General features: G+C 42.1%; 2 long non-coding RNA genes across 2 annotated transcripts; both read left to right on the forward strand.

The window, feature by feature from the left end:
* The first annotated feature begins 254 nt into the window (after positions 1-254).
* Positions 255-6,138, forward strand: LOC141920929 (uncharacterized). Its single transcript, XR_012622501.1, has 3 exons — positions 255-962; positions 4,860-5,146; positions 5,272-6,138. It is a non-coding gene; the product is annotated as an uncharacterized LOC141920929 (long non-coding RNA).
* Positions 6,139-7,459: 1,321 nt separating this feature from the next.
* LOC141920930 (uncharacterized) lies at positions 7,460-19,271 on the forward strand. Its single transcript, XR_012622502.1, has 4 exons — positions 7,460-7,541; positions 12,285-12,477; positions 16,101-16,268; positions 18,789-19,271. It is a non-coding gene; the product is annotated as an uncharacterized LOC141920930 (long non-coding RNA).
* The last annotated feature ends 779 nt before the right edge of the window (positions 19,272-20,050 follow it).

Consider the following 20,050-nt stretch of genomic DNA (forward strand, 5'->3'; position numbering starts at 1 on the left):
CGCAGTCCTTTAGGCACCTTGTTGCCATATCTTTACTTTTGCAAAAATCTTTATGCTGTTTTACTGCTCAACTTTGTCATCTGAAAAATTAAAAAAATTACTTCTTGGTTTGTCAATGACCCTTCTCTCAGTTGGCAACCTTATCTGGCCTTCATTCATATTAAATCAATAGCTATCCTTTAAAATCTAAATCTACTGCTTTATTTAGTCTGACCTAGTTATAACATGGTGATAATGGAAGCTGGAGTCTTTTGCAGTTATGTCTTTTGGTTACAGAGTAAGCTTTCATTAGCTGTATAAATTATGCCAGCTGTCTTTGTTGGTTCCTAGAATTGAACTACAGAAATGTGTTTCTCATCTAAAGTGTCTTGTGCTAAGGACGTTACCTAAAAAAACCCACATTAAAAATACATGTAGTTTATGTCATAAAGAATTAGGAAGTGCCAGAAGAGAGGTGTCCCATGCAATTTCCTTATGCAAATACACTATGGTATATCTTTAATTTACATATTCTTATGTGATGTTTTTTCCTTTTCTCATGCATTAGGAGGATACACAATGCCTGTGTATCATTTGTACATCGTTTACTAACATACCTCTTTCCAAATGTGATCTATATGCATTATAGTGTGTCTTGAATTGATACATTAAGACTGTTTCCTACAGCCTTTTCTGTGATGCTTTCTCTTCTGACAACTGACTTATCTACAAATGTTAATGAATTCTTCTTTGTGACAACCCTGTGATAGAAGACGGTATTGTTATCCACACTGGAACCAGGACACGGGGAGTTAAAGATAGGTCATGGTAAAAAACATCTACTAATTTTAAGCGCCTGGTTTGTGATTCCTAGGGATGATTTTCCACCCGACAGAACTGACAGAAGGACGTGTGCCTCTGCTTCAAGCAACCCTGCACAGAGCAGCACCTTTGCTCAAACCCACCTTCATTAGAGATTTAAAGTAAGACTCCAGATTTTGCAGTGATGTGGCTAATGTCACATTTTGTCTACTGTGCAGCAGGGATATCTTAAAACTTGCCAAACAAGATGCACCAGAGCTCATCTGTCAGTGCCATCGGCCTTTTTAAGTCCTTTTTGTGTTTGCAAGATGTCTCTCATTGGGTTAACTTGCAATCAGGATTGCTTGTCAAGGACAGGTCAAGATCCAGATATCACAAACTGGGCATATGCATGACAAATTAATTAGTGACACATGCTTTACTCTTCCATTTGTTCCTGTAGTCAGAGTGCCTGAACATCCTCTGTTTCTCATGAGACCTATGGTTTTTATCACTGATGTGGAGGAACAGAAATCATGCTATTCTGTGGTGCTCTGGGAATGACATGAAATTCGGTTCTTTGGTTAAGGAGAATTTAGAAGATGCTGAGTATAATTGGCACCTGATATATGATGCCACATAGTGGCATATCCAAACACAAATTAGACTTTTAGCTAAAGATCATTCAATTCTTAGGCATCGTTCTTCATCAGAGAAGTGGTTTTTAAATAAAAATGGTCAAGTCCTAATTTTGACACTTTTTTCCAGGCATATTTCTATATCTATGCCTAAAAGGTGAAAACCCAAGTATATTCTAATGCACAGAACACCACAGTGGCTTCCAGCTAGGTGCCTAGCAAAGCGGTATCCTTAGAGATCTAGAGCAGAGACCCTCCTATTTAAGCTACTTGAGTAAACAGGAGCAATAGTGGGCTGTTACCTTTTTTATAGGTCTGCTACCACATAGATACCCAAGAAGGACACCTCTGCCTTTGTCTGCAGGTTTCAGAACTAACTGCTAGAAATACAGAAATACGGAGATTTTGGGATCCAGGCTTCAGTTTGAAGTTCTTGATGAAACGTATTTTTGTGGTTATAAACCCTTGTGCGTGCCGCTTGCTCTCAGAGGTTACACAGAGGGACTGGTCTGTAGAGATCTCTCTGTGTGACTAACAGTTCCTCCACTGCAGGCATCTTCCAGCCAGCAATAATGTGCATGTAGGGTTATTTTTTTTCCCTTTTTGTTTGCAAGGGGCAGCTACTCAAAGCAGAACTCTGTTTCCTCTCTTCTTTTCACAATGAGGATGGTATGGATTTTTGAACTAATTTATGCCCAGCATAAAGCAGTGAGAAGCAGTGTGGAAATCCGAAGAGCGTGTGCATGTGGCAAATAGGCAATTACATTTCTGCAATGTCGAGGGGGGCTCATTCCTCTTGATGTTTTTTTTACGTTGCGATGTTACCAAGTGCTGCTGGTTTGTGTTGTGAAGGGGAGAAAAAAGATTCAAAGTTTGTACTTTCATATCAGAAATTCCGGTTTATAGGAAGGATTATGGGAAGGATCATGCTCAGGAGAAATAAGGACTTGATCTGATAATGAAGTTGATTGGACTTACAGTTAAGGTAGCCAACCATTTATTTTCCCAATGATGCCAAAATCTGGCTTGTTCACATCTCTGTTTAACCTTAGATCAAACTGTAAATCTCCACAGTACATCACTCAGTGCTCTGCAACATTGGTTTTAAAATCTCCTCACTGTCCTCTCACTTTATTAAATTAGATGTAGTGGCATCAGTCTTTTTTTCCTACCTCTCCAGTCTCATAGATTCTTCCCCTGATGTGAACTTTAGCAGAAAAAGGAGTTGTCACTTAGACCACACCAAATTCATATTCCTGCAATGTGTCCTTGTTTTCAGGATTTCTGTTGTAATTAAGAAAGCAAGCCATTTTAGTATTTCATATCAGCTGGTAAAAGCAAATCCCTCAAAATGAAATGAGAAACAACAGTAGGCTGTAGGAATTAATAATTTCAGTATTATGTGAAAATTCGTAGCCATGAAAAAACCCAGCAGAGTTTTGTGAGACAGTTATGTAATAAACTAGCCTCATGCCTACACCTCTTAATGGCTCTGAACCTCCCCTTCATCTCCTTTTACTGTGTCAAAAATACAAAAGAAAAGGACTTCAAAGTGCCTTTTGATATTTTTCCCCCCCTTTCCTATGAATTCAGTATAGTTCTGATAGGCATTTGCCTCTTCAAAAAGACGGCTTGAGGGGGCATTTATTATCGCTGCTCTGCCATGAGTTCAGTTTGTTAGCCTTACAACACTGCGCTGCTTACTCTTAACAGTACCAACTTGACTTACAGTAACAGCTTTCCAGAATCTGATTACTGAAAGCAGATAGCCGGGGAATCAGAGCTACAGGCTTTAAGGGTATTTGTCTTATTATCCTACTGTCACTGAGCAGACCCTTTCCTTTAGTGAGATCTGCATCGGGGTCAAATCTGGAGGATGCTGTCTAAGCTGGGCCAAGGTCGTTTGAGGTAAAAATGATGGGAGTTCTAAATCTGCAGGCAAAACTGCACAGCAGAAAGCAAGCGCTGCTGAACAGGGATGGCGGTGGGTGTGCAGAAGAAGTAAGAAGGATTTGTGCTTGCAGAGTGCAGAATACTGCAGATTCTCTAGCAGTTTGATACCTGCCTTGAAGCATTTTTGAATGAGGAGTAGTCAATCATTTTTTAAAAAGAATTATTTCCCTGAAAAATGGTCGGTTGTAAGCAAACATGGAAGTTTCTATATACTATTGTGTTCAACTAATGTTAATAAAGAGATCATATTTCTTGCTTCTTTCTTCTGCATTCTCCCTTAGTAAATGTATATATGAGACTTCTTTCCAGGCTGAAAATGGAAATCTGTTAGATAACATATTTCCACAAGATAGATGTAGATTATACTGCTCAGGAGATAAACACTTCTCTTCAGTGGTGAATGGCTATAATGCTTGCTGGGGAGGGGGCATAATTTTATATTCAGGTGTACCTGTGTTCTTGAAAAATGACCTTCTTATTCTACAATGCAAGTAGACAGATTGGTGCCTGAACTGAATTGCTGCATAATCAAATGCAAAACTGAGTCCATAATAAAACCAATTCATACCCTTCAGTTCAGCTGGGCCAAATGTCATTATCCCATACTGCTCTCCGCCTGTGCTGGAGTACTACTACCTGGTGCTACAAACAGCCTGTGCTCCTGTGCAGGCTCTCAGAAGGCGAGTGTGATGAGCAGATTTCAGTGGGACCTCTGCCCTGCAGCACCTGGGGTCACACAGGATGGATGAGGCTACAGCGATGCCTGAGAATGCAGCATCTGGAGGCTAAACTGAGGCTGGGCCAAAGCTTGTGTGAAGCATCCTTGCATGGACCTGGATCTCTTTGTCTTGTGCTGAAATTGAGCCGCCTCTGAGGTGGGACAAGGGCAATAATTTAACAGTGCATAACATTATTTCTAAACAGTTTAGAGGAGAAAAGTACTCTCTGTAATTGAAAGTTCATTTAGGTAGAGAGAATGTAATTACCTGGCACAGTTAGAGGAGCAAAGCTATTGTGAGTCTCTGATGAAAGCTGTCATCACTTATTTAATGGCCAACAAGTGATTAGAATTTTTGTTTCATATTTCATACAAGAATGGCACATTCAGCAGCCCGGTGACCCCTAAATTCAGTGCAGGGGCACTCGGTAATTACTGACTCAGAGGCAGATGTTCTGCTAGCTGAACTATGATCATTGTTTCTTGCAGCATTTTAGTATGTGGCACCTAAACAGCAACAAGACTGAGCCTTATTTAGTACGGGCAATCAACTTTTATAATGGTATAGCCAAAGGAGTAACTTTAGGGTTTAAAAATAAAATATATTCCATGCAGCAAACGTAATGCTTGAAAATAACGTCTTGTGTAAGTACTTACGATACCAGATTTTTACCTGACATGCACCTGTCAGAGAAATACTATCAAAGAAGTTCACATTTCAAATAAGGCAAAACTAATTTACCCATTTTCTTTCCCTCCTTTTCTATTAGAAATGCCCCTCTCAGGTCCTGCAAACCGAGTGGTGGTTTCTCTGACTCCTACCCAAGAACTGTAGCTGTGCTGAGCTCTTATGTATTTCACAACAAAAACACCCTTCTCAGGTTATTGCAGCCAGATGTCATTGTCCCAGACAGATGCGTAGACCAAGAGAAACACAGCCAGAGCACTGGGGCCCAGTTCATCTTCCCTCTCTGAAGTCCCTCCAACTTTTCAGAGCCGTTCTTCCTTGGCAGAGCCGTTGGAGAAGAGCTGCAATGCCAACAGCCATCGCTTCCAGGTAGGAATTGTGCTGGAGTGCAACGATTCCCATGCATACCTTAGGCACCTGTTATATCATTAGAGACACACATGTGGCAGAATCAAACCGTACAATAATCCAGCCATTTCTCTGCCATTTTGCAGCTTGGTGCCGTCTGGAGCGTGGCACAGACCTAAACCAAAAAGCAATCTGCAGTATCTGTTAAGGTTGCAAAAGGAAACAAAAAACCTAAGTAAAACCAAACAAAAGGCTAAAACCCCTGCAGGGGGAAATGCGATAACAAATATCCACAAAGAGGGGAAGCTGCGAAAACCAAACATCTGTGCTGGAAAGGAGATCAGATCAAGCCGATCACTGCAGCTGTAATCAGTCACTAACAGGAACAAACAGGTATACAAATGAGTTAGAAGGAAAGAACAGGGATTTCTGAAGTATTTTTGGCACGTCTGGAAAAATAAGAATCATTCTGCCTGGGCAAATGCAAAAGGATTTTTTGTCTTTCTTTGCTAAATTGGCCAAGGAAGATGGAAGCCTACAGAGACTGCCTGAACAGGAACCATCAGAAATAACGATTACTAACAAGTCCAACATTAACTATGAAAATGAATTTTTGATAACATGACACTGTACAAGTTCATTGTTTCATGATGGATAAATATACAAGGCCACAAAGCCCCTACATTGTGAGAAATAAGATTTGGAGTGCAAGGAATACATGCTTTGAGTTCAACTTAGCATTTTTACATGGTCACTTTTTTTCAGTACAATTGCTTTTTAATTAATTATGAGTTTTCAGAACTTTTGGAATATCAGTAACCTGAAATAACTTCAGGGTATCTCACAATTGTTGTCAATTTTCTACTGTAAGCAAAAAATAACAAGAACCAGCTCTTTTATGTTTCAATAATTATGAAAATTTTTAGAATAGAATCAACATAATTCTGTAAGGGCTCTGAAAATAGGTTACTTGCGTCCTGTGGCACTCACTCTTTTGATGAACCCATTTATACTTACCAACTTTATTGTTGTTGAGTCATTCTTTGCTCTGATATTTTATATCTTTGCTCTGATAATTTTATATCACTTTGGTGATAAACAAGTAATAATTTAAAAATACCATGATTTTTTTGTCACTTCAGAACTTGAATACTTTTGCTGTCTCTGCTCAAGACTTGATTCTGAAAATGAATTACTTCTAATTCTCATCATTTAATGAAATATCAGGAAAGCCCTAGCTAGTTAAAACTGAAAGAAGCATGCAATTTAAGATAGTTTCCAAGATTTTCATAGGAAGATACTTCTTAATATGCTCTGGAGACCTCTGGCATTCATAAGACAAGCCTCATCAAGCCTGATCCAAATCTTAAGGAAGTCAGTGACAGTGTCCACTGACTTCAGCTGCAGAGGAAATTGAGTGAGGTCCTAGGACTGAAATAAGCTCCATATCGAAGGCCTGTGCATGTCCTGCTGATTGAGTAAGTGATACTCAACCTCAAAGATGAGCTTATGTCTGTTTTTAGTGGAGGCAGTAGCTTGGTTGTCAAATGCATTCCCAGCAGCAGCGATGACTCTTACAGCTGTTTGTAATGCATAAATACAGCACAGCATAGAGCCAAATCAATGCATATGGGGGATTTTTGAAGCCAACACCAGATGCAACTGTGTTGTCAAGGGAGGTGTGGCCTCTTCAGCTTTTCATCCTGTACATCCACACCTTCCTGAACTACAACTTGGACTGTTCTTGGGGAAAATGGGCTTTCTGGGACTAGCACAAACCTGTGACATAACAGCCTGAGATAGGTTCATATAGCCCTCCTGAATCAGTGCAGTGATGGTGTTTGGGGTTTCTTATTCACCTCTGGAAGAAACAAGGGTAGACTGAGCTGGAAGTGATCGGTCACCACAGATCATTGTGATCAACCACTTCTCCCTGCTCTTAAAAAGCAACTGGATGTCTGTGGTGTCTGAATATTCAATGTTTCAGAAAAGAGCTGACGAGCAAACTTGCTGTCACCCTTTTCCCTAGGGGAGCTACGTCCTTAGAGCAGCACTGATTTATCAAAAAGAGCTGGGAGGTGCGTAATAGTCACATAAACAAGGATCAAGAAGGATGGTGTCATTTGTAATACTAGCCTGCGTAAAGGACACCATCAAATAGAAAATGTAGGGAATTTGAAGAAGGATTTCATTAAACTAAATATTAATAGGGTGTTTTATCACATGTCACAAATAGCCACTGAAATGTTTAATTTCTTTTAGCTGAGGGCAAGCACTTAACATGTGTGATTTACAAATGCTACTTCCCATACTGGCAGTGATATGAGACGATCTGAAGGACTTCAGGTGGCCGTGCCCTGGATTGTTGGTGTACGATAACATCACTGTTTCACTGCCAAATGCCCAAGCAGTGCAGGTAATGTGTCTTTAGACTTGTCCTGATTGGTTTTCATGTTATTACTTCTTGCTGATACAATTGAGTGTACTTCAGCCTTTCTGTTATAATCCTCATCTTTCCTCAGGTCTTTTTTTTGGTTTTGGTTGTTTGGGCTTTTTTAAATTTTTATTTTCTTTTTAAATAGCCATATAGCAATACCGTTACCATTGCAGACTGAAAAGCCTGGTTTGATATAATCACTCCTTTTCCTCAAAACTTTTCCTAGAAGTGCTAAGTGTACTGCCACATCCATTTGAGCCTCAACATAGCAGGACTACATCAGAGCAGTTAGGTTGCATAATGCACTTCTCTAAATCAACTTGAGCAGATGGGAAGGGAAATAGCTTCAGCTAGCAAAGCGTAACTCCCCTTGGGCACTTTTCAGATGGCAGTGGAAGTGCAGCCTGGCAATGCCCTACTGTCTTAATTTTGTCCTCTCCGATCACAGAGGCAGCCTAGCCTGAACAAAGTCTTATTCCCCTCTGGCTCTTCCTCTCCTCCCAATTTACAGCATTGTACAACTACATACTTTTAAACATTGCTCATGTGGTAATTTTTCTCAATCATCATGCATTGCTTCATTTCTACTGTTTTTTAGGCAAAAAATAAAATAATGCATAAACAAAAAATTAAATGCTCAAGTGAAATATAAACAAGAACAACACAGCTTAAAAGATGACTAAAAATAGTGGTATTAGTAAGTCTTGTTTTATGCTCGTCAGGTAGGGAGCCCACAGCTGTAAGAAGAAATTAGACCTTGTCAGTTTTCTAAAAACCCATGGTTAATTTAAAACAACTGGTTAATTTATCAATAACAGAAGGAAGGGAACACTACCAAACAAGGCTAAACACATCACTTAATTCAACTCCACTGAAGTCATTAAAGTCATACTGGCATAAATTTGTGTTTAGCTGGCATCATCTGTTCTCTGGTGTAGAAGCAAATGGTTATATAAAAACAGTGAAAAAATCAAGTTAAAGCTGACTGTTGCAATGGATCATTAGAGAAAACAAGCTACATTTTAAGACAGTTGAAGCAGACTCCACTGGTTTTGAGAAAAAGCTTCATCTGCAGAATTTGTTATGTATGCATACAAAATGAATTGCATACATGAGTGCCAGTGGTGGCATCATGGGTTTTAAAGTCCCGGGTCAGCTAGTCAGTTAAAGAGGGGCACATCCATGATCTGGCTGGAGGTGCTGCTTGTTCAGTCTGCCTCGTGCTAAAAGGAGGAAGAGGTCAAGTCTGTTTAGCACCCTTGCCCCAGAGTGAGCCATGGCTGTATCCAGGAACCTGCCCAAAGGACTATGAGAAAATCACAGACTTTTCTCATGTCCTTGATCTGATAAGAGCGCAGCAGTGCCTGCCCTCTTTTTCTTCTCATACTTCATCCAAAGATTCAGTTCATTTCCAGCCTGCTTTCCTCATATAATTTATTGATGTCAGTAGTTGGGAAATTGCTAACTACTTTAAGCTTTTATGATTTTCAAAAATACTGCAGCCCTGTGTGCAAAGATATTCCCTTATGTGTGTCCTCTGCAACTTAAATTGTGCTAGACCTAGTTTAGGATGACAGCAATATGGGCCAAAGAACTGATAAAGCTACAGAGGGTTTAGGGTGTCAAAGAGCCTGGGGCAGCAAGGTGCTGGGACAGATTTAAGCTTTTCTAAGTCAACTTGGTCCTGATTGCCTATATATGCAACAGTTGGGTTAACTTAACTTTGAATTTCCAGGCTCTAATTTCCCTCAATCTCCTTTTTTCCTATGAAGTTTCCTAAGTTTTATACCACTCTGCTGTGTATCACCCTTGCATCTTAACCCAGGACTGTGTATTTCCTTCACATGTCTGAAACTCCTTTAAATGAGTCATTCTGCAACATTTTGCTGTGCTTCCTCATCTTGCAAAGGTTGAATATATTTATTTGTACCTTTTTGAAGCTTCAGTGTAATGTGAAGCACCAGGGGAGCCCTTCTGGCTTTTATTTTCTCTGCAGGAATCCATGCTTAGTTTATCGTCTTTGCAGGATGCCATGTGAACAGCAGAGTTCATGATTGACACGGGAGGCTTGAAAGGGCTATTACTATCAGTGCAGGTAGAGCCAATGCATATTTCATCACTTTGGCAGGGGTTTCTATGGGTCTTGTGATCTTCACAGGGATCCTTATGGGAAATTCAATGAGGAGAGTCTCAGGAGAGGTTGGAAGACAAGAAACATAGGGGCAGCTTTGAGGTGGTTGTGTTGGTGGTGGATAAAGAGATAATGACATTGAAAAAGCAGCAGTAAAATAAGAAAAAGGTGAAGAGAGAAGAGCTTCTTGTGAGGTTAAGACCTCTGCAGGGAATAAGGACCTGAGTTCAAAGATCATTGGGGCTTTGACTGGAGCAAAGATAATGGAGAGCAATAAGCAAATTTGAAGTGTGCATCTGGGAGATATTGCCCCAGCAGTAGGGTGAAGTGTGTAACCAGTGAGACAGTAAAGAAAGAAATAAAAAGAAGCATGTGGCAAAGGGAAAGAAAAGTTTGCTGGAAACGGTGCTGAGAAAAACAGCACACTTAAAACAGTTATTAATATGGTCAACAAGACAGAAAGGAGAAGCCAAAAGAAGGGGAAAAGGAAAAAACAAAAACAGCGGTGCTGAAATCCCTGCAGGGGAGAGGGGGCTCCAATTCTCCCATTTCTTCTCAAATTTCTGTTAACGTACATAGTGAAGAGCTCTTATTTTTCCATTTGCAACTCTCTGCACCTTTGCATGTAACTTTTCTATGTCCACCCATATATATGTGATTTACAGATGAGGTTATCTCATTTTGCATCACCCCTGAGAGTTTTCAGAGAAGTTACAGCCTCAGCGGAACACAGCTGTCAAAACTGATGGTTTGCGGTGTGAGCAATCTGATGGGCAGTAACTGATGGACACTCCTGACACCCCATTTCTCAACAATTGCAGGAGTTCCTTGTTTACTTCTGAATATACCTCAAGATTTGATTTTTGACTGCTAAAGAGTCAATTCTTTCATTAAGAGCTGTTGGGGGTTTACATGCCATGTGCCTAGGTCTAATGTGCTACAGCTGTGCAACATTCCCAGCAAAGACCTCCTCTGTGCCATGTTCTAGTCAGGCAAGGACCTTCGAGTGGCTTTCAGGGAAAGCTTAGCATTTCACCTCTTTCCCCAGGTCTTTGTCTGCAGGAATATGGAAGGACTGATAGATGGGAGATGTGTTTATTCTGGGAAATACTGTCTCTTCTTCTGTCTCTGAGAGGGAATACATTTGGTGATGTGTTAAACTACATACGTGCTGTCTAGAAAGTCTTGTACACAATGGACTGTATCTGTCTGTAAGAGGAATAAACGGGTACATGCCAATACAAAGCCAGGGTCTGTAACAAGAGTTCAGCTCTTCATTGAAAGGAAAGTGCAAGTGACATTTGCACAGGACTTCGCAGCAGCTTCTCACACATTACACAGTTTGGGAAAAAACAGTCCCTGAAGAAACAGATGAAGACGTGTTCCTCAGGGATTACTGTGTGGCAAGACTTCAGGAGCAGTGTACAGCAGCAGTAGCTAGTGTCCCAAGAGCTGTAACAGTCCTCTTGCCCAAGGCACTGCTGTCACAAATGGGCAGCCTGCCTCTGTAGAACTGGGGGGAGAGAGAGAGTTAAAGGCAAGCCTTGACATTTGGAAATTAGTCAGCCACTCTGTCTCACTCCTGCTTGCCTGCCTGTTTGTCAGTGGAGCAGGCTGGTGGAAATGTCCCTCTAATCACAGACAGTTTGGAAGCAAACTGACAGACCTGCAACTGGAGCATGTGTCAGCATTACCTTCAATCAAAATGCTTCACTAAAGGATTCACTTTTAGTATCACAAAAAATAAAGGCTTGGCTTAATGTTTTGCCCCTCTTGTCCTTGTTTTACTCCTTCCCGTAGGGAACCTTGTGCACACCCCAGTGAAGGGGAGGCAGTTTTAAACAAGCTTCTCACAGAAGAGCCACACTCCCCTCCCAGAACTTGTACTTGCCTTCCCCCAGCTCAGTCCCATCCCACAGTTCTCCAAGGCACCCAACTGTTGTTCAGGATAAATCAGTTCCAATCCCAAAGTCTGTTTTATGTCCTCACATAGCCCAAACATGAACTCGAGGCTCTTTCTTCTCCAAGCTGTAACCATCACTCTGTCAAATGCTGCCTTTGCAGAAATTCTCATGCTAGTTAATCACCTTTCCCTTCTCCCTCCCTGTCCCACTGATTTCCCTCTGCAGTACCACATGTGGCTCAGGCTCTTATCGTCAGCTCAGCCTCCTTCCCCACGGAAGTCACAAGTCCTCAGGGTAGAGGAAGCTGCTGCTGAGAGATGAGAAGGAGCCAAGAAGCAGTGAACCCTTTGCAAATGTGAGCTGGAGAGGGCTCTTCTCAGCTCTCTGCTTGCTCACAGATGTGCTTCTTGGTCAGTCTTGCAGAACTTGGGAGAAAGTGGCAGAAGGTCTCAATTTGGCAGGCAACCAGTCAGGTAGGAAAGAGGGGTGCATAGCTACAGATTAAGAAACAAATATCTGAAGTCACTGGAATAAAGTTGCACAAAGCCAGAGAGAGATTGTGACAGACAGCTTTGCTCTATGGTAACCTTCACCATGTTAGAAAACAGGTTTTTGCCACATTGTAATAGAAGTGTTGAGTTTTGACAAACATGTCTTTCAACTGCTTGTTTCTTCTTCCTCTAACAGAGGTCTCTTTCAATAACTCAAATTCTCCTTGGGAGCTGCATTTCTATACTGGAATAAGTAAGATCTGAGATTATTCCCCTAAACTGTTAAGACAGTGTGGCATCAATCATGTCTGTCAGCGAGACTTACCTCTGCCCTATCAGCAGGAGTATTGACTCAGCAGTGGTCTGTGAATGCAAGAGAAGCCACAAAGGTAGGGAGACACACCACTTTTTATTAGACCAAACAATAGACCTGAAGAAAGGCCTTTGTATCAAAAGTTGCCCATTTTCTCCAATAGTGTGTGCTGGTCTAATAAAAGACAGGATTTATTCCTACTACCTTGTGTTGCTTACTTTACCTGTGCTTTGATCAGGGTCTGCAGTTTGCTTCAAACACTTCCTCAGGACGCTTGCCTGTTTTAATCAGCACTGGTTGTCTCTTTTGCTACCAAAGGAGCTCCTTTGCTGGCTTTTAATATGGGGAATGCATTACCCTGTAATCGAAGTGATGTTTAACTTGTCCCTGAGCATCTGGAAAGGAACGTTGGACCGCCATTACTGGCTAAATGTAAAATACATATTTATTAACAGCTGTTCAGGCTGAGGGGGTGTGTATGTATATATATGTGTACAGTTTGTCATGCTGTATTTGTATTGCTGGAATGTGTAGGCAGCTGCTTTTTTATATTCCAGATTCAAGGCATACTATCTTTACATTTTAAATAGAGATGTAAAATAATAAAAAAAATGCACAGGAAAAATAGTTTGAATTTCTTATAATACTGTTCCACTGAGTGTCTTAGAACATCACAAAACTACACTTTAATACTTACAGTGATCTTGTGATTATCACTGTAATTATTAGTAGTGGACTGACAAATGGCACAGTGAAAATATTTGAAATTTTAAATACTAAAGAGGAAGAAGCAAGTGGAAGATGAGTGCCCTTCTGGTCTCACTGGGGTCACCTCAGCAGCCTCTTCCAGAATTCCTGCAGACTTCATTCACCCCTGATTCCCATTCACCTTCTCTGGGTTGTGGTGGAGCTACATAAAAGCAGGCTGAAATTACTCAGAGCTGATGAACAGGTATATCTTATGTACATATACGCACATAGAACAGGTTTACATGCATGAAAAAAAAATCTACTATTTTGAGACCTCTGTTGTCTCAAATAATGACTTCACCGACGATGCCACCACATGTGGGTCCATACTGTGTATCACCCGAGTTTTAGCTTAGAATGTCTTTTGCCTGAGCAGATGTTTGTCAGTGGCAGTTGCACCTTAGATTGAAATATAATTATGGCTTCCACTGAAGAAATAGTTGAACACATTGTCCTACCCAACAAGCCACGAAGTGAGCCATCCAGAATTTGTATCAATTCCTGAGAAGACAAGGAGGACCAGGGGAATGTCCTTCAGCACACACAAGAGGTAATAGCAGGGACCAGAGCCCTCAGCGGGGCTGGGGCTGGACCAGCTCCATGGGTCGAGGAAGGCTGTATAGCCATGCAACTGCTCCTGGCCACGTGCCTGTGACAGGCCCTATGGAAAACCCACAGTCTCATTGAACCCCTGGGCAAGATGATGACAGGAGAGATGAAGGGCTCTCCAGACAAGGGTGTGTGGCCTATTTCAGTGTATTTATAGCGTAGCCTTTCTTTGTTCTGCTCCGTGTCCTTGAGGGATGAGGGTCAATTAAGTCTGAATGTCAGAGCTAGCATTGCTACCCACAGTCATCGTACGAGCAGAAACTGCTGTCAGCAAGGCTAGAAATAACCTGATGCCCAGAAGCAGGCGGGATAGTGAGAAGAGTGGGGATCAGTTGTACAGACAGGCATTTTGCTAAAAGAATGATGGCCCTGTCTCCTGTGTTCGTGCCTACAGCACCTCTCCAGCTCCTAGCCGGAGGTGCTGCTGTCACTTTAGCAGGCAAAGTCCTCTGGAGACAGCATTTCCCTCATCCAGCTTGACCCACCTGAAGGTCTGACCTCGCCAGCTGCCTGGAGCAACACAAGGGGGGCGGCAGGCGGCTGGTCCCCGAGGCGGGATGTTTCATGCTCTCAGGGTGAAATGGATCCCACCCTCCACCTCTTGCTTGCAGACCTGTGCTGTGCACAGATCATGAATGGAGACTCCGTTTTACCAAACCAGAACAAAAACCCCAACCCAGCAGCATTGAAATTGGAGATATTCCAATTATTAGGAGCAAATAGAAATCACTGCACTCTCCTTGTGCAAAACATTTGTGGTGCTGCTAAACAGCCGCTGCAAACGTTGTAATGTTCCACTGATTTTTCGTTACTCAGCAACTACTGTGGTGGCAGTGAACAGGCTAAACTAAGTTTTCCTAGCAGAAAAATAATGAAAGAAAATGGAAAGCTCGAGATGTAGAAAGGGACTGATGACATTGGTGGCACGGCAGGAGAGAAATGAGGAGCAAATGGAAGTTTGGCAGTCTGGAAAGGTTAGGTTGCAGGCAGAGCTCCTGGAAAGGGATCAGGGGGTCACCATCCTATTAGGAGATCAAGGGAAGGCAAGTTGTGAAGCCAAATGGATTAATTTAATAGAAGGCTAGTGAGAGGGAGACATGAGGACAGCACAGCATATTAGTAGGGCAGAGATCTGCCTGCTTTGGGACAACAGAGTTTTGTAGGACTGTTATAATCTTAATCTTTACATTAACTGAACAATTACAGAAGATGCCAACACATGCTTTGAAGATACATGATTTCTGCTTGCAGGTAAAACTGGTTGAATCTTAGGGGGAATATCTCAAGTTAAAAAAAAAAAAAAAAAAGTAAATGGTTGGCCAAATCCCTGCTGCTCTGCCTCTGCAGGCAAGAGAGCTGATCCCCATCGCTGCCATCAGATGAGGGAGCACTCATGCACAGCCAAGAGCTCTGCCCCCTGCAAGCACCACTTCTGCTTGCAGCTGCCTCGCTAGAAATCCATGTGCACTCATCCATGGGAGCAAAGCCTTGCGTGCACTGATACGGTACATATACAGCTGTCTACAAAACTATGGGAATTATTTTAGTTCCTCCACCTGCCTTAACCTATTTTTCCTCTTCCTCAAATTCTCCTTAGCATTTTTTTCCCTTTTGTTCTGTTGCACTCCTATTTTGTAGTCTTCCCTCAGTACCCATTACTGGCTGCTGTCAAAGACAAGATGGACCAGGTTCATCGCTAAGCTGATGTGATATGGCCTTTTTTTGTGTTCTTCCTTGGGTAACAGCTTGCTAAAAATTAAATCATTTAGTAAAAGAACAAATTAAATATCAACTGGCGTTCTTTTTTCCTTGGTTAACATAAGAGCATGTATGTTACATTTCATCTGAATTAAGGCTATAATCATATACACATTGTTGAAACTGTTATGTTTCATAAAGTGTCCTTATTACTTTTTGCGTATTTTTCTTTGTGTGTGGATTTTTTTCTTTCTATTGAATTGCATATCCATGGAGGATTTGGAGGCACTCAGCCAGTCAATCCAATTTGGAGTTGGATGGTGGTTGTAGTGGGCTAAGTCCCTTATCTGTCCCCTTCAGCTGTTTTACTTCTCTGCTATTGACGGAAACATAAAATTAAAAGTGGAATCAACTCAGAGGCAAGAGCCCAGCAAGAGACTTAGGAGGGGAAAGTTGACGGGAGAGATTCTGACTAATCGCTCTGCAGCTGGGGTAAGGTGCTGACAGATTCAGTTTTAAATATGCATGCAGTAGATTGGATATTTCACAAATATTGCCATTTCGTTTATCTTTGTGGGTATCAAAGCAATTATAAGAAGAAAACTGACATCAGATTGATAATGGTTGTGTTTTTTTGGAAAGGTGTGTTTTATGGAATTCTGGTTTCCCACGTGGTGCGTACTGGGAAATGATGAAGCTCAAGGAATGAACAGGAGGCCTGAAAGTGGATTAGCCATTTCGACAGGATGATAGCAGAAGCATAAAGAAGAACTAGTCAGTGAATATACTTGATTCTGTGCATACTTCATGGTATGTACACACTATGATGATAACCAGCTCATGCTATGGAAATCAGTAGTTACAAGGGTGCAAGAATTTGAAGCTGATGGACCAGACTGTCTGGTGTGCTTTGTAGGATTCATAGTTGTCTTTGTACCTTCTGATTCTGGACCAGAGAAAACCTTGCATTTCTTCTAGGTTAGTACTTCCCAGTTGGCTAAATGGTGACAGCTTCCCACATCCCTTGTTGACCCGGATTGCTGGAGATGCACAGGAGTCTGGAGATGCTGCTTTCTTTGTGCAAACCTCTCTGCTGTGCTTCTGTTTGGGGAGTGGCATTAGGCAATGCACACTGATGAATAAAGTCTCTTATGTGAGGGGTTCTCCCCGGGGAGGATCCTCTGCCTCTCGTATCACAGTGATGTGAAAAAGAAAACCTCATGGTCAGCACTGTACCCCATCAGCTGGCTGGTCCCCTGCAGTGAGGGCAGGAGAAGGGCGATCCTTTAGTGCCTGAGGGACAGGCAGGCAAATCTTCCTTCTCTTGAATGAGGGTTTCTTGCCATAGCCAGTACAGAGGATTGACGGGATAAACCCCACCTCTTTGTATAGGAATCATGTTCTGCAGATTGCTTCCCTCTTGTCCATGGGGGAGACAAAGGTGCACCTGGGGCTGGGCTTGGTGTAAGGTGGGGAACCAGCAGAGTATTGGAAGGAGGAGGTGTCTGTCTGTGAGATGAGTGGCAGAAAGGCTGTGATGGGTGTCAGGAGGGGAGGGTGAAGGAGCAAGGGAGTTTCTCTGCAACAAGGAGAGAGTGAAGCGTAGTGAGGGAAAGCAACATAAGGAAGAGGGAAGCAGAATCTCTGTACTTATTAAGAATACTGAAAGATACTATCATAGATGAAAGAAAAACAGCAAAGGGAAAGAGAGGACAATGGCAGAAATAAGTTGTTTTTCAAATCTGAAAATGTAATGCTAAACAAAGCAATAAGGTACATTGCTGGTGTGAGTGTGATTGATATGGCTGACATCTATTTTCTCCCTCCTACTGGACAGCTCAACGAGCCACTGAAGAGAGGGGCACATAAATCTTGGGTAGGTGAGGTGTTGCATTGATGAAAAAAGGTATATAAAGCTTGGCATCTTGTGGACTTGCCTCCCCACCTGATTGATGCTGATGTCTCAGGCCACAGACATTGCTCTTTGGATCTGGTACAAATTCTCAGTGGTGTTGCAAGGGGCCACTCCTCCCCACTCCTGGCCTTGTGTAGTCACGGGCATCTCTGAATCAAGATGCTGATGCGGGAAACTAACGGTCCTGGGCTGGATTAATTCTTGTGGCTGTGTGAAAGCTTCTGTGAGCGCAGGAGAGGCGACGAGAATGGGCAGCTAGGGATGGTGGCAGAAAGGACCTCCCTTTACAGCGGTGACACAGATTTATGCCAGATTAAGAGCTTGTCTCATCACCAACTGGCAGGACACAAGCCCCCACGATGCCTCTCCTGTCTTGATTCTCTGGTGTGTTACAATGTAGGAGTTCTTGTTTACTCAACAGAAACCAAGCTGAAGAGAGAAGGGGAAGCCCAAGGCAGCCCCAGTTTCTGCGACTTGTCAATCTGGCCTCATTCACAGCTATCATCTCCTACACTTCTCCCCAGTGGTCCTGTTTTCTTGGCTGCGACCCCTTGTTTCTCTATGCAGCTTCCAAGTCTCTTGATTTTTGGTGTTCCTGGGTGACACTGCAATAAATAGAGGTGGCTTTGACCAAACCCACGAGAACTCCATGTAAATTTTATCCCAGTAACTACAGCCAAGGCTGGTTTCACAGGTCTCCTGGTCTTTTAAATACACATTCAGGGCACAGTTTCTGGAGACCTTGTGGGATGTTGTGATCTCCAGCTGCTTACAGAATAGAAAAGCAAAGCCCGTCTCTTAGGGTATTTATAGATCCTTCATGGCTCAGGGAAATTGTGTCACTAGTTGTCTTTTGCTAAACGATGATAGCACTTCGATAGCACTTTTTATCTTTTCTTATGTATAGTAAAGCTGTAGAAAAGCTACTTGAGCCTCCTTTCTTGATAAAAGACGCAGCTCAGTGAGTCACAAATGGATCAGCTCCCTAGCCCAGTTCACAGGATACTGCCTGCCCTTTCAGGGACAAAAATTCACTACCCCCTTTATGTAAGGAATTTCTTTACATGTGGAGAGATTGCCACATGGTGGCAATTTACCTCCACTTTACAACTGTATATAGAGGTACCTGACCCAGTCTAGCTTATTTTCCAAATGTCTGTTTTCTTTCAGTCCATTCTGTGCTCTTAGGAAACTCTGGCACTTCCATGTTAAGATTACTTGCTCTTCCATTGTTTTTCTTGGGGTTGTTTGTCCCTCTCCTCTCTTCCCTCCCACCCCCCAATGCTTAGAATGCCCTTAATTTTTCTTACCCCCTTCCAGTCTTCCCACCAAAAGAGAATATTGGAACAGGTTTGGATTTTATATAATCCTTGGCTAGTTTCTTAAAAAAACATATACATTTCTTTTCCTTACAGGCATGAATGGGATGACCACGGGGACAGCTGGGGATAGCAGGGAACCATGGCAGGACATGTGCAGAGGGTTCGGACAGACTGGAAGTCCATGCTCAGGACAGCTTCCTACAACCCCCTCCTCAGGTGGGCACAGGAAACAAAATGAGGAGCTGTAACCTAGTCTCCGCCGTAATACCACTGAAACCAAATCAGCTCTGTGAGAAGTTTACACACTTACTTTAAAGAAAGGGCAGCAAATGCGACAAGAGCTCTCTATAATAATCGTACTGTGAAGATGCTAACTGTGATCCCACTGTCCACGGTGTTCTGAAATGGCTCCAAAGCAGGGCACAATTTCCTGCTTTTCTTTATGTGCAGCTGCTCAGGGTCCAGCGCTCTCGGCCTCTCCCCTCTCAAAAGAGGAAGCACCCTTCTGAGGATGCTGCCTGCAGGCTGAACTGTAGCAGCAAAGGAAAGGATCTCACTCCACTGCAGGAAAGCAACAAAGAGAGGACTCCTTGCACAGCAGAAAAACCAAGATGTCCCTGGAATAATTCCTGAGGCTTGCAGGCCAAGGTATTTCTACAACATCACAGAAACATGAGATCTTATTTTTCAAGTGTCCTGATTGTAGGTTAGTGCCTTTTGTGCTTTCTTTTCAATACAAATTTGTTAAGAAGTGTTGAAACCAACCTCTTAGGGAAATTTGTCTGTGCCAACCTACCACTTTTTGTCGGCATATATGTTTAAATAACATATTAAGGCATATATGTTTTCCTCTGTATCAAATTTAATTAATAAATTGTGGAAATAGATTTAGAAGTGTATTTGTCAAGCAGTGTTTAGGATCAAGCATCTTTTTTGCCATTTAACCATCATAACAAGCATATACTCAGCAGACAGTCTGAATAAAATTCCATTCTATAGAATTGTCCTCTGTTGTGAATTATATTTTTTATAGCAGATTTACTCCTCTGACAGAGAAAATTCAATATGTAGCTGCATTTCTTTTACAGATACAGTCTTCTGCTAGCCAACAGATAAGCTTTTTATCAGCAGCCATGCTTCTGTGGCACTCTTCTGGGCTCCTGCCAAGCTCCGTCTTCTTTCCTTTCACGAACAGATCAATGTGCAAACATTTGAAAACCCTAAATAACATAATGGCTACTTGAATGCATGCTCAAAAAAACCCCTGGAACCGAACTGATTTAAAAACTGTTACACCTGCATAATGTACCTAATGCAAATCTACAAAACCAGGGAAAGAAGGGAAAGGGGTAGTA

This window comes from Strix aluco, chromosome 3 (genome assembly GCF_031877795.1).
Source record: "Strix aluco isolate bStrAlu1 chromosome 3, bStrAlu1.hap1, whole genome shotgun sequence".
NCBI lineage: Eukaryota > Metazoa > Chordata > Aves > Strigiformes > Strigidae > Strix > Strix aluco.